At 44.6% G+C, this 15,655-nt stretch overlaps 1 long non-coding RNA gene and 1 other non-coding gene across 3 annotated transcripts in view; one reads left to right on the top strand and one right to left on the bottom strand.

Moving 5' to 3' along the window:
• Window positions 1-15,655, bottom strand: part of LOC136874316 (uncharacterized) — a 277,138-nt gene that overhangs the window by 212,006 nt on the left and 49,477 nt on the right. The window lies entirely within an intron of this gene.
• On the top strand, window positions 4,618-4,772 carry LOC137501105 (5.8S ribosomal RNA). The gene has a single exon (XR_011018365.1). It is a non-coding gene; the product is annotated as a 5.8S ribosomal RNA (ribosomal RNA).

The following is a 15,655-nucleotide window of genomic DNA, read 5'->3' as shown; positions in this document are numbered from 1 at the left end:
ACTTGGACACAGATCTAGAGGTCCGTGTGCGAATAGAAATGGCTCGTGCTAGCTTTCTGAAAATGAGAAATCTACTGCTTGAAGGAAGCGTCATCTTGGAGACACGTCACAGCTTCGTCAGACGCTATGTACAGGATAACCCGAAAGTCCCTTAACATTTGGCGAGGCAATACTTCACGGAATATTGGAGGTAGAGAGGTAATAATTGACACACATGATTGGCATGGCATGGAGTTTTGTTGACACCAGAATAAAGTTCACAAAATGACCCACAGATGGCGCTGGACAGCAACACGTCAGGTACAAATGGCCACACATGCTTGACATGGCATGGGGTTTTATTGACACCAACAACGAGTACACAAACAGGGCCACAGATGGCGCTGGACAGCAACACGTCAGGTACAAATGGCCACACATGCTTGACATGGCATGGGGTTTTATTGACACCAACAACTAGCACACAAACAGACCAACAGATGGCGCTGGACAGCAACACGTCAGGTACAAATGGCCACACATGCTTGACATGGCATGGGGTTTTATTGACACCAACAACGAGTGCACAAACAGGCCAACAGATGGCGCTAGACAGCAACATGTCAGTGATGCCGCATGAGCCTCGTGTACGCTATTAAAGGAGCTGTCACCGAGCTCGATAGCTGCAGTCGCTTAAGTGCGGCTAGTATCCAGTATTCGGGAGATAGTGGGTTCGAACCCCACTGTCGGCAGCCCTGAAGATGGTTTTCCGTGGTTTCCCATTTCACACCAGGCAAATGCTGGGGCTGTACCTTAATTAAGGCCACGGTTCCTTCCTTCCCACTCCTAGCCCTTTCCCGGCCCATCGTCGCCATAAGACCTGTGTGTGTCGGTGCGACGTAAAGCAACTTGCAAAAAAAAAAAAAAGAAAAGCTGTCGTGAGAGAGGGCGTCATATGCGCCTGAAATAACGACATGTCATGTTTGGCCTCTCCGGTCCCCCAACCTCAATCTGTGTGACTTGGTTGTGTGGTTACCTGAAGTCGTAAGTATACCGCGATCGTCCGACCTCATTAGGGATTCTAAAAGGCAACATCCCACGGCAATTTCTCACCACATCAACGGATATGCTGTACAGTGCTATTCGCAAAATTGTTCCCCCGACTACAGGTATTGTTTATGAATGACGGCCGACATACAGATCATGTGTTATAAAGAACATGGTCTTTGCTAAACCTCGATTGTTATGCTAATTATTGCTTGTGTATCATATGAAGTGCCATCTGTTGGTAATTTTGTGTACTTTATTTAGGTGTAAATAAAATCCCATGTCATGCCAGTCATGTGTGTCGATGATTACCTCTCCTACCTACAATATTCCGTGAAGTATTGCCTCGTCAAATGTTAACGAACTTTTTGGTCACCCTGTATAAACAGTACTTATGTACGGCGCTAAAACATAGGCTCTGAAATGTAACACGATTAGGATGATAAATGTCTTCGAAATGTAGGTTTTTCGGAAGATGTTACGAATCTCGTGGACTGACTACGTCTTCAATGCTGCCGTACTCAGGCTCATGAGGAGGGTACAATCAAGAAAAAGACAGCCAGGAATAACAAGTACAACCATCTAAAATTGATTATACAGTGTAAAATTATTGGACCTAGGGGTTGCAATCGAAGAAAACACTTTTCCCTGAGGAACTCATGGGACTGGACATGACTAGATTGGAGTATACTGACGAGGACATTCAAACATCGTGCAGACTTTGCTGTGATTGTGGCCAACCAGGGGGGTGTATTCCGGCTTCCCGCTCATTTGGTGGCAAACGAGTCAAGTCTAACATGACGTCACTGGAAGATACAGTGAGTTTTGCACTCGCCACTCATTTTGAAGTCTTGGTTGTGTTGAGTTTGTGGGTGATAAATAGTGAGGTCTATGTTTACCGGTGTAAACACTTCGTTTCTCATTTAACAGGCGATTGGTTTCTTTAGTGTTCTAAGTATTGTTCTGTGTAATAATATTGGTGACAAAACTCAGGACATAGTTTACCATCGATTCGCAAAGAATGAGGCACTCCAAAATACATGGGTAGCTCGGTGCAAAGCAAGATAAATATTATTATTATTTTTTTTTTTGCTAGGGGCTTTACGTCGCACCGACACAGATAGGTCTTATGGCGACGATGGGATAGGAAAGGCCTAGGAGTTGGAAGGAAGCAGCCGTGGCCTTAATTAAGGTACAGCCCCAGAATTTGCCTGGTGTGAAAATGGGAAACTACGGAAAACCATCTTCAGGGCTGCCGATAGTGGGATTCGAACCTACTATCTCCCGGATGCAAGCTCACAGCCGCGCGCCTCTACGCGCACAGCCAACTCGCCCGGTATAAATATTATTAATGCAAGAATATGTTCAGAACATTTTCTTCCGGATGATTATGAATGAGACTTGAAAAACGAATTGCTGGGTCTCCCAATACGGAAGGTATTGAAATCGGATGCTGTTCCTTCCCAGAAAATACCGAATTGGCATGGAAATAAAACTGAGACTAGTGCAGTAAGTCACATTCACTTTCCGTAATCTCGGCTTTTATTTTTATATTTTTAAATTTAAAATTACATTTCAGACTTGAAATGCTTATTATTAATAGTAACACACCGGGCGAGTTGGTCGTGCGGAGAGGGCCGCGCAATTGTGAGCTTGCATCCGGGAAGTGGGTTCGAATCCCACTGTCGGCAGCCCTGAAGAAGGTTTTCCGTGGTTTCCCATTTTCACACCAGGCAAATGCTGGGGCTGTACCTTAATTAAGGCCACGACTATTTCCTTCTCACTCCTATCCCTTCCCTATCCCATCGTCGCCATAGGTACGACGGAAAGCCAATTGAAAAAATAGTAACATGCTCAGAAACCAACAATACCTTTCTTTTCTGTTTAGGTTATAACGGAACGAGAGCACCGCAGTGACACGAGATTAGTTAGTAAAAGGGCCGTAACAGCATTAGACTCTTTATCCTCGAAGAAACTGAAACTAGACCAGACAACCAACACAGAACCCACTCATCATCCAGATATGTTAATGAAAGACCAGGACATTTTGGAGCTAAAGAAAGAATTAGTGATTCTGCGGAAGAAAAATACTCTCCTGGATTAAAAAAATTGCTGCTCTGAGGAAGGTTAAATGTAAGAAACACCTGATATCTGCCAAGAGACCTATGCCTTACAAAATGAGACGTGAAACTATAAGTAAAGAAGTAATGTCTATTATGTCCCAGTGTTTTACACCAGGTCAAATACGACGTTTGATGAAAAGGGAAAAAAACATGTCAGATGGAGCCATGAAGATATTGCCAATGCGCTCACTTTAAGAGCGCTTTCCTCCAAAGCGTTCGCTTATTTGAGGAAAAGGAAATACCCTTTACTCTGCCGGTCAACTCTTCAGAGGTAGCCAAAAGAGTTTAAATGCAGGCCGGGCATTCCTCCGATGACTCGGCGGGCAGCTCCCGGGAAACCAAAGCTTTTGGGTTCCGGGGGAAGTATGGTTGCAAAGCTGAAACTTAAAGGAATTGACGGAAGGGCACCACCAGGAGTGGAGCCTGCGGCTTAATTTGACTCAACACGGGAAACCTCACCAGGCCCGGACACCGGAAGGATTGACAGATTGAGAGCTCTTTCTTGATTCGGTGGGTGGTGGTGCATGGCCGTTCTTAGTTGGTGGAGCGATTTGTCTGGTTAATTCCGATAACGAACGAGACTCTAGCCTGCTAAATAGTCGCATCCGGTATCCGTTCGTGCTACCGGCGACAACACATCTTCTTAGAGGGACAGGCGGCTTCTAGCCGCACGAGATTGAGCAATAACAGGTCTGTGATGCCCTTAGATGTTCTGGGCCGCACGCGCGCTACACTGAAGGAATCAGCGTGTCCTCCTAGTCCGAAAGGACCGGGCAACCCGTTGAACCTCCTTCGTGCTAGGGATTGGGGCTTGCAATTGTTCCCCATGAACGAGGAATTCCCAGTAAGCGCGAGTCATAAGCTGGTGTTGATTACGTCCCTGCCCTTTGCACACACCGCCCGTCGCTACTACCGATTGAATGATTTAGGGAGGTCTTCGGACCGGTGCGCGGGATCTGCTTCGCGCAGTTTCCGATGTGTCTGGAAAGATGACCAAACTTGATTATTTAGAGGAAGTAAAAGTCGTAACAAGGTTTCCGTAGGTGAACCTGCGGAAGGATCATTACCGAAATTGTTTTTAACAAAAAACATTTCGAGAAGGAGGAGTCGGACGGCCCCGCGCGGTCCTCTCCTCCGGCGAGGCTCCCTCGAGGAGCGAGACTCCTGCCGAGCCCGCTGTTGCGAGCTCACGCGAGTCCTGTTCGTACTGTGTAAGCGGCGGCCCCGGCCGTCGCCGACAGGGGGAGTGTCGCGGTCCGCGTCTCCCACGACGCAGACGTTCGGCATTGGGTACCTACCTCCTCGCTCAGTGGAGGGTACCCGTCGCGGCTTCGGCGCGGCGGGAAGGTTTTAAATGAACGCCACGCCCATGCTCGAAACACTTCTTAGCTCTGTGACGAGAGACCCAGGAAAATGATTGCTTCTCCTCCACTCACCGTGGAGAGAACGATCGAAAAATGAAAAAAACAACCCTGAACGGTGGATCACTCGGCTCGTGGGTCGATGAAGAACGCAGCAAATTGCGCGTCGACATGTGAACTGCAGGATACATGAACATCGACATTTCGAACGCACATTGCGGTCCATGGATTCCGTTCCCGGACCACGCCTGGCAGAGGGTCGGTTGCTAAAGCTGAACGCGACATTGCGTTCGGAGGATGGGAGCGTCGCGGTTCGTGCGGCCACGGCCGCCGCCGCGTCTCCTGAAAAGAGCTTCACCCCGGTGGAGCTGGACCGGTCGACACCACCACTGAGAGTGTGTGAGACGGGAGGGTTGGTCTGCGCTTTTGAAAGAAGTGTTAAATTTAATCAAAGCTAGGTCACAACTGTTTAAACCATTCGAGGCAATGGCTGTTTTAAGCTTCGTTGAAATGAATATTGACGGTCGCGTGAGTTATGATTCCTCCGATGATGTGACACTCGGGCCGCACAAAAATGTTCAAGTGGCGATGATTTACAGTTTATTTTCAAAATGGAAACAACCTGTGTATTACGACTTCGATGATGACAAGCACATTGTTGCAAACAATTATCAAAGAGCTTGAAGGGGCTGGAGTGCGTGTCGTTGCTGTTACTTGCGACATGGGGGAAAATGCAAATGTATGGAAAGAACTTGGGGTATCTACAAGCTAGACATTCCAACCCTGTGGACAGTAATCGGAAGGTGTGGGTGCTCTTCGACGTCCCTCACTTGTTAAAGCCATTACGTAATCATTTCCATGATGATGGAATCACTTTGCCAGATGGGATTACTGTGACAAAGACTGTAATAGAAGATCTCCTAAGGCATCAGTAAAGTGACCTTTCAATCGTACACCATATATCCGAGGTGCACCTGAACGGTACTCGACGTGCTCGTCAAAATGTCAGAATGGCTGCACAGCTGCTTTCACATCGCACTGCCCAAGCAATTAAATGTATGTATTTCGTATGGAACAAATGATCTACATTATTTAACACTAATATGTACGCAATAAATTAACAATGAATATCAAGACCCTTCAGCCAGGAAAGAGCTGGAGTTGATGCTTTCATGAACTCTTCCCAAACACCTGTGAAGCTACGCTGTGGACACTCCCGAATGATGTGGTTCATCGTCTGTTCTTGAGCTCCGCAGTCACAAGCAGGTGAATTTAGCCATCCCCATTTGTGCAGCGTTGCTTTGCACCTACCAAGACCAGTTCGTACGCGGTTTAGTTGGCACCACGTAACTCTTGGTAGATCAGTTCCTGGAACATGCTGGGAAGGATCATCTAAATGGATTTGACGAGATGATGAGAAATCTCTCCACCCTTCCTTCCAGACTTTGCTGATGTTGAAAGGCCCTGGCTGCTTAATAATGTTATCATCCCAAATAGGCTTCCTGGATTTCAGACGCATGGTTGGTGGATTACTCAGTACTGAGTGAATCGGAAGGTGTTTAACGTCAGGACAGATGTAAGTTTTCCAAGTTTGAGCAGCAGCTTGTTGTCTTCTCAGTTGTGGATCCTATTGGTTTAAACTGCGCTGGAATATATGATTCCTTACTCCTGTGGATCGGTTTATGTTGGCCAAGCATGTAGGAAAGTAGGAACAAGGGTTAAAGAACATCGCAGGCACTTACGTCTTTGCCAGCCAGAAGAAGTCTGCTGTGGCAGAACATGCCATACATACTGACCATCAAATAATTTTTGATGCAACTTCTGTCATTTGTAAAGAGAAACATTTTATTCAAAGATTCATTCATGAGGCGATAGAAATTGCTAAACGCCCGAATAATTTCAACAAAGGTGACGGCTATATACTGAGTAGATCATGGCTACCCTCCATAGTTAACTTGCCAACATATTTCTCCGTGACTCTGGAGGCCCTGGAATGAACTATATTTCTGACAGGGTGTCTCTATCTTGAGTCTGGTTACTATGGAGTGACAGTAGCCATTTTACTTTGTTATTGCTCTGAAGACGATCCTGGTCGCAGGATCGAAACGCTTCAGGTGGTATTTAATATTACACGACCTAATATCCCCAAATCATTATCATAATGTCATTTAGTGGTCGTGAAAGTCTAAGTATTAAGGTAAGTTATACGTAAAAATATACTGAGTATGTAGCCTACGTATTGTAGTCACAAGCTTTCTGTGTTACAGTTAGCTAACATAATTTTAGTAATTTTGTCATAAGCATCAAATCAAACAGTAGGCCGGTAAATATACCGTCATGAGGCTGGCTCATTTGAGCCCATTCGGTACCAACGGACTGAGCCGGGATCGAACCGGCCTATTTGCATTCAGAAGGCCAACCACTCAGCCCCGCTCGAAGAATAGAGCTGACCAGGTTTGCCTCGCCAAGAGGCTGAGACGAATTTGTGAGCCATCAAATATCCAGGTGGAGATGGACATGCTCAAAGACACGTTAAAGGGTAATGGTTACAGCGATTTGCAGATTCATAGAGCCCTGCATCCCAGCGGAATGAACAAGCAAAGCTCACAGAAGGAAGAGATGAAGGGAACTGACTACTTGCCTTACATTCACAACACCACAGATCGAATTGCCAAGTCCTCTGCAAACACAATATAAAAACCGTGTTTGGCACCGCCACTAAAACTGCACACAGCCTGGGTAAAACCAAGGACAAACTGTCGCCACTTTTACATCCTGGGGTATACGAAATTCCCTGTACTTGAGGTGAGGTATACATCGGCCAAACATGCCGGTCCATTGGTACTCGTATCAAGGAACAACCAGCCAGACAAATCAGCAATGGCTGAGCACGCTCTGTTGTCGGGTAACGATGTCATGTTCCAAGATGCTCGAGCTCTTACCCACACTAGACACTACAGGTCCAGGATTATACGGGAAGCTGTGAAAATACGTAGAAATCCTGACAATTTCAACAGGGGCACTGGATCTCAATTAAGTAATACGTTGTTGCCAGACATTAAGGATTTACGTAGGTAGTTCCCTTCCCGGTCCCTTCACTGTTGTTATTTCGTCTCGGTATTTTCCAAATTCGTACGTTCCTCATCGCCAGATGTTTCATTCCAGGCTTGTGTCAATGTCATACACCTGACAATGTCATATGTTACGTACACATGTTATGTGACCGTCTAAGGCTTCGGCCACAGTGCAGGCGGCGAGCGGAGCGTTGCGTTGTGTGGCGGCAAAGATGAGACTCAAACCTGCGTTAGCAAATGCATGTGGCCATAGTGCCAGCGGCGCGTCATTTTGGAGGGGAAGTTGGCTCAAGGACAACGCTGCCTGCCGCCAGCCGCTCACTCCTGTTTGAGATTTCAGCTGCGCCGCTCGCAATGACTGTTCGTGAGTTAACAGGAGAGGAGATGAAAGTGTTAATTTCTGAAGTTCAAACCTGAACTTTCCTATGGAACGACAGAGAGAACAACTTCGAAAACCTAACAGCGACAAGGGAAGCCTGGAAAGAGATTGGAACGATCTTAAATGTACCAGATAAATTCAGTTAAAAATTAATCACGGTTATGGACATAAACAATATCGTCTTTAATGCATTATTATTATTATTATTATTATACGTCCTATTGTTATTGTTTAATTAATATTATCCTTTGTAATATATTGCCGATATGAAAACTTGTGTTCGTCATTACATCTGACTTTTATGGGTCTCTGGAAGTTGGTGACTTGCTTCTGCAATCGCGCTTTACGTTTTACAAAGAAGTCAAAAGGTTGAATGGACATAGAAGTTATATATTTGAAAAATCTTAGCAGGAAATCAATTCAGTTCTCCATATAAATGATAAAATTCCCCATGCATTTCACGTTATTTATTTACCTACTGGATGATTACGAAATTCTCTCTTAGTCCTGCGTCGAATTCTTCAGTTTAGATTTAAAAAATTCTAAAAGCAGAGACAAACGAGAAAATTGAAACTGCCATTATCTAATCACTACGTACAGGGGAGACGCCGCGCCACTTACTGACTCTCGCTAGATGTCCACACAGGCGCTCTCTCCTCCCCACTCTTCAACTTTTCGACAGCGGCAACGCTCCGCTCGCCGCCTGCACTGTGGCCGAAGCCGAGCTCTTACCCACACTAGACACTACAGGTCCAGGATTATACGGGAAGCTGTGAAAATACGTAGAAATCCTAACAATTTCAACAGGGGCACTGGATCTCAATTAAGTAATACGTTGTTGCCAGCCATTAAGGATTTACGTAGGTAGTTCCCTTCCCGGTCCCTTCACTATTGTTATTTCGTCTCGGTGTTTTCCAAATTCGTACGTTCCTCATCGCCAGATGTTTCATTCCAGGCTTGTGTCAATGTCATACACCTGACAATGTCATATGTTACGTACACATGTTATGTGACCGTCTAAGGCTTCGGCCACAGTGCAGGCGGCGAGCGGAGCGTTGCGTTGTGTGGCGGCAAAGATGAGACTCAAACCTGCGTTAGCAAATGCATGTGGCCATAGTGCCAGCGGCGCGTCATTTTGGAGGGGAAGTTGGCTCAAGGACAACGCTGCCTGCCGCCAGCCGCTCACTCCTGTTTGAGATTTCAGCTGCGCCGCTCGCAATGACTGTTCGTGAGTTAACAGGAGAGGAGATGAAAGTGTTAATTTCTGAAGTTCAAACCTGAACTTTCCTATGGAACGACAGAGAGAACAACTTCGAAAACCTAACAGCGACAAGGGAAGCCTGGAAAGAGATTGGAACGATCTTAAATGTACCAGATAAATTCAGTTAAAAATTAATCACGGTTATGGACATAAACAATATCGTCTTTAATGCATTATTATTATTATTATTATTATTATTATTATTATTATTATTATTATTATACGTCCTATTGTTATTGTTTAATTAATATTATCCTTTGTAATATATTGCCGATATGAAAACTTGTGTTCGTCATTACATCTGACTTTTATGGGTCTCTGGAAGTTGGTGACTTGCTTCTGCAATCGCGCTTTACGTTTTACAAAGAAGTCAAAAGGTTGAATGGACATAGAAGTTATATATTTGAAAAATCTTAGCAGGAAATCAATTCAGTTCTCCATATAAATGATAAAATTCCCCATGCATTTCACGTTATTTATTTACCTACTGGATGATTACGAAATTCTCTCTTAGTCCTGCGTCGAATTCTTCAGTTTAGATTTAAAAAATTCTAAAAGCAGAGACAAACGAGAAAATTGAAACTGCCATTATCTAATCACTACGTACAGGGGAGACGCCGCGCCACTTACTGACTCTCGCTAGATGTCCACACAGGCGCTCTCTCCTCCCCACTCTTCAACTTTTCGACAGCGGCAACGCTCCGCTCGCCGCCTGCACTGTGGCCGAAGCCGAGCTCTTACCCACACTAGACACTACAGGTCCAGGATTATACGGGAAGCTGTGAAAATACGTAGAAATCCTAACAATTTCAACAGGGGCACTGGATCTCAATTAAGTAATACGTTGTTGCCAGCCATTAAGGATTTACGTAGGTAGTTCCCTTCCCGGTCCCTTCACTATTGTTATTTCGTCTCGGTGTTTTCCAAATTCGTACGTTCCTCATCGCCAGATGTTTCATTCCAGGCTTGTGTCAATGTCATATGTTACGTACACATGTTATGTGACCGTCTTAGACTGATTATGATGGTTTCGTCAGCTTCCGCTTCGAATGCTACCGCTGTACCGCGTCCGGGGAGCCACCTGGTGACGAATGAACGTACCTATTATAACGTCTAAATTCAAAAGCTCATTGTTTAAGAAGCCTTTCTCATGGACAGTCGAGATTTTCTTCTGATGAAGCAGAGCACAGTTCTCTGCGAAACGTAAAGAATTTCACCTTATTTTCTTGACACGGCATAAGCCCAAAAGCCTATATCATGTCGATTTATGTTTTTGTTGTTTTTGAGAAACGAAACGAAAAGAACAAATGCATATTTAAGAAATACATTAAAAATGTAAAACTTTTGGTGTGGTCATTTGTCCAGGTTCCTAGGCTCTGTCGCTTCTTCCTTTCTACTCCTCTTGTGTCCATAACATTAAGAAGAAGCTATACGAAAAACTTCATTCGGTATCTATGATGATGATGATGATGATGATGATGATGATGATGATGATGATACTATTTTCCGTACAGTGTTACGCTGCACTGTACCGGTGAAAGATACTAATTGTTATTGGGTAGCTACTCATGTAGTAGCGGTATCCAGCTCCTTGGCTGAATGGTCAGCGAAATGGCCTTTGATTCAGAGAGTCCTGCGTTCGCTTCTCGGGAAGGTAGGTTATTTTAACGAATCTAATTTCTATTTCCCCTCGTAGCGCAAAGAGCTTCCGGGAAAGGTCCCCAATCCGTACGTTTTGCGGCCAGGCATTTTGTTTCACCCAATGCTTTGCCAGTTCCAATCAGTTCCTCTCTAACTGTTCACCTCAAAGTGTTCATAGGCAGCAGACGATTCGGATCTTGGTTTTTCATGAAAGGTCACCGTTCTTCCAAGTAGGGCACAGTAGAACGAATGAGCTATTTGCTTTCCGAATTCGAGCCTTGACGTCTTCCTCTGTGTCGCCAGTCTTTGTCATTGTGCTTCATCGTAGACAAAGGAACTAACTTCCTCTATTTGCATGCTAGATATGGTGAGATGGTTGTTTGCAGTCCAATTGATTGTCATTTCCTTTGTCTTCGCAGCATTTATTTTAAGCCCGGCAGCTGCTGCTTCTTGTTCTAACTCCAACAGCTTCTTGGGCAGGAGGCAAATATCATCAAGGAACAGGGGCGTAACCAAGGGAGGGGGGTTACTAAGGGTTAGATCCCCACCCCACCCCACCCCATGGAATTTTTACAAAAATAAACTAAGCACGAACTGGCAATCTTTATATATAAGAGTTTTGTCTGTACATTGCTCAGAATTTTAAAAGAACAGTATTTCTGAATCGGTCGTCTCCACAATAACAAGGAAATGCACTTTCTAATTTTCAGTCATGTCTGTTTATCTGTACGGGCATCACGAGAAAATGACTGAAGAGAATTTAATGAAAATCGGTATGAAAAGTCGGGATATGATGCACTACAATGTAGTCTATAAATAATTTTATTCACGCTGAGTGAAATGATAGTTTAGGGAAAGGCCTAAAATTTAATTCTCAAATATTTATGATATAATGGTCCTATCGATGAATGCTACATAACTAAAGTTATATAGAACTGAATTTCCGATCATTTATGTCTTATACATTTTTGGCGTACCGGCAATGATAACAGAGATATTCATGAATTTACATATTTGTTGCTAAGTCCAGATCAACGCCGAAACATAAGAAAACGGGTAAACAGAACTTAATGAAAAACGGTATGTAAAGTCGGAGAATAAGAAACTACAGTCTAAGCTACATACAATTTTATTCACCCTGGATGAAATGTTAGTTTAGGGGAAGGCGACAAAAATTTAATTTGTAAATACCTATGTTTTTGGTCCTATCGAAAAGTACTACATAACAAAATGTATAGACAATACAATTTCGGATCATTTATGTTTTGTACAGTTTTAACGTACCGAATATGATAAGAGTGGTATTTGAAAGTCGGGAAAAAACTAAATGTGATACTGTTTAGGCGTTTAATATTCGCCGTATAGGCCGTCTATGATAATCCACAACCTGTTTCCAGTCATTTGAACGGGTCAGGAATGGAATGAGTGAAGCCCCTTCTAGCGGCGAGGATGGGAACTGTGCCGGCTGCCGAAGTCTGTCGCACTGCTCTGGCCGTATACGCCGTCTATACTATTTATAAAAATTAGATGTGTGTGTTTGTTCCGGATAGGCTTGAAAACGACTAGACTGATCGAGCTGAAATTTGGTAAGGATATAGCTTGAAATCCTCAGTCACGCAAGGGCTACTTTTGATTTTGATATATTTCACCGTTTCGAAATAGTGGGGGATTTTACAGGGATATGTGCAGAATTTGGGTAGTCATTGCCCTACACGAACTAAAAAACGGGTAAACGGTCGGTCCTATAGAAAAATGAAATTCACCATCTGGCGTTGGAATTATTCTACAAAAAATGTCATAAATGTAACCCTAACGGTTTTCGAGAAAATTTAGCCTTCTTGTGTTTTAAGCTGTGGCCACCTACACTAATGAATGGGCTGTGTGCGATGACCTAGATGTTAGGTCCCATTAAACAACAAGCATCATCATTATCATCATCAACAACAATGAATGGGCTGCTTTATTTCGCGCGTAAGTAGGGGTTACGTGAAGCTATGTTCGTTGTTACTCGTGTAAAGATGTTGTTTGTTAACAGGTCAGCTGAAGAATGAGCGTTTGGAGGCTACAGTTGTATTGTTGAGAGTAAGCGTGCGTATCCATACCGGGTGAGTCAGCCGCGCCTGACGTTTTATGCTGTTAGGCATCCCACCGAACGTCACTGGTGTCGTTGTGGTCTATTCTCCTTTGTCGCACACCAAGCAACAATCGCCTTTAATCACTCACTGCACCATTACCTTTGCAAAAACATGTACCGTATGCGACAGGCATTTACACAATGCATCAAACTGTCATACGGTTATGTAAAAAGTACGTGCCAATTATGAGCTCTCAGTAGGGTATGAAATGAACGCTAAAAGCGATGGCATACTGATAGAAAACGTGTGTGCATTTGTGAAGCGGAAGTAGTAGTCCATCTAGTAGGCTTTCTGGAAACCTACTCGCTGAAATCGCCGTGGTGTCATAGGTCAAGTGCGGTGCTGTTAATACAGCTGCGTTTGGAAAATGGGTTCGAATACAACTTGAGCCGATAAATTTTATTCGCATTTTGTACTTCGAGAATCATCCACAGAGCCAATGTATCCAAATGCCCTCACATTGTGGGTTATTTATTTATTTATTTCGTTCGTAATCTGTTTACCCTCCAGGTTCGGTTATTCCCTCGGACTCAGCGAGGGATTCCACCTCTACCGCCTCAAGGGCAGTGTCCTGGAGATTCAGACGTTGGGTCGGGGATACAACTGGGGAGAATGACCAGTACCTCGCCCAGGCGGCCTCACCTGCTGTGCTAAACAGGGGCCTTGTGGAGGGATGGGAAGATTGGATGGGACAGGCAAGGAAGAGGGAAGGGAGCGGCCGTGGCCTTAAGTTAGGTACCATCTCGGCATTTGCATGGAGGAGAAGTGGGAAACCACGGATAACCACTTCCAGGATGGCTGAGGTTGGAATCGAACCCACCTCTACTCAGATGACTTCCCGAGGCTGGGTGGACCCCGTTCCAGCCCTCGTACCACTTTTCAAATTTCGTGGCAGAGCCGGGAATCGAACCCGGACCTCCGGGGGTGGCAGCTAATCACGCTAACCACTACACTACAGAGGCGGACTATTTATTTATTTATTTATTTATTTATTTATTTATTTATTTTGGCACTGTTCTAGACCATTAGGGTTGCTTATGTGGATGTTTTGTAAGCAGGGCCGGACGAGCAAATAATGGTTGGGGGTTTGAATGCGCTTGACTGAGCAACAGCCTGTTAGCGCAGTAAGTGTTCGAATAGATGGCCTTCTGTAGTAATGCACATTTCAGCACGCCGTTGAACTGCCATTCGGGCTCTTTGTAGCATTGTAGGTGTTACGGATTCACAGGCTTCCGTAATAAGATTTCGAAGGCTTTCAGGATATTCCGGCTGCTTAGCGTACACTACACCCTTCAAATAGCCCCATAAGAAGAAGTCCGGGGGCGTTAAACCGGGCGATCTAGCAGGCCAGGTGACAGGTCCTCCCCTTCCTATCCATCGACCGGGATGTGAAACATTCAGGTAGTTGCAAACATCTGCTGACTTGTGAGGGGGAGTTCCATCGTGTTGATACCACATGGTTACACGCACACCCTCTATCAGCAATGGTAGTTGATCTTGAAGAAACTGTAGGTACCGGGCTCCTGTCAGAATATCCTCAAAGAAACCTGGTCCAATTAGGTGATCACCTAGTATACACCAGACATTTACCCCATCGTGCCGAAAATGCTGCCTGCCTTACCCAGTGGGGATTGTCAAAATTCCAGTAGTGCATATTATGACGATTCACAGAGACATTATGAAATCGTGCTTCGTCCGAAAATAAAATGTGAGATACAAACGTTGGATCATTTGCCACTTACGTCAGTATCCACGCACATAAATCAACACGAGTTTCGAAATCTCGTCCGTGGAGTTCTTGATGAAGTTGCAGGTGATACGGACGAAGAAAACTGGAATGCAATATCCTTACAGCAGACGACTGGCTAATGTTGACCTGTTGTGCTACTGCAGCGGTACTCGTGTGAGGATTCTCCCGGAAAGCGTCCAAAACCATCTCAGCAGTTTCATCGGACGTAACTGGTGCCTCTCTAACAGGACCTGTTCGGGAAAGTGATGAAGTTATACGCAAACTTCACTCCACCCTCCTAAACGCATTTACGTTTGGTTGTTCTCAGTGTGGAAATCTTTCCTGGTACAGGCGCTGTGCTTCCTGTGCGTTCTGTCTTGCTTCACCGTAGATGAGGAGCATGTCAACATACTCATCTGCTGCATACATATAGCGAAGAAATGACCAGGACTGCTAGGCTACACCATGTGTCAGGCCACTACACATTCAGCATGTATGCTATTGGTCTAATATGGCACGAACGGCCTCTTATATGATCCTCAAAGCTTAAAATGTGAATAAAAACATTTATCGCTCAAGGGAATTGAACACACCTACCAACGCAACATGCGTCAACACGTCTGTGGTTAGTCCACTACACTACGGTGACTGTTGCCTTCAGTTTATCAGAAAGTTTACTTGGTGTAAAACTACGTCCCGCTTCACAAACTCGCACACGTTTTCTATCAGCATGCCATCGCTTTTAGCTATAAATTCATAACTTTTCGAAAGCTTATAATTGGCACGTACATCTTACACAACCTTATGACAGTTTGATGCAGTGTGTAAATACCTGTCGCACACATGTTTTTGCACAAGTCGTCCAGTGATGACGCAGTAAGTGTTTTCAGGGCGACTGTATCTTGGTATACGGCAAAGAAAAATCG

Source organism: Anabrus simplex, chromosome 5, assembly GCF_040414725.1.
Source record: "Anabrus simplex isolate iqAnaSimp1 chromosome 5, ASM4041472v1, whole genome shotgun sequence".
In the NCBI taxonomy this organism is placed as follows: domain Eukaryota; kingdom Metazoa; phylum Arthropoda; class Insecta; order Orthoptera; family Tettigoniidae; genus Anabrus; species Anabrus simplex.
This window is presented reverse-complemented; position numbering and strand designations above follow the sequence as displayed.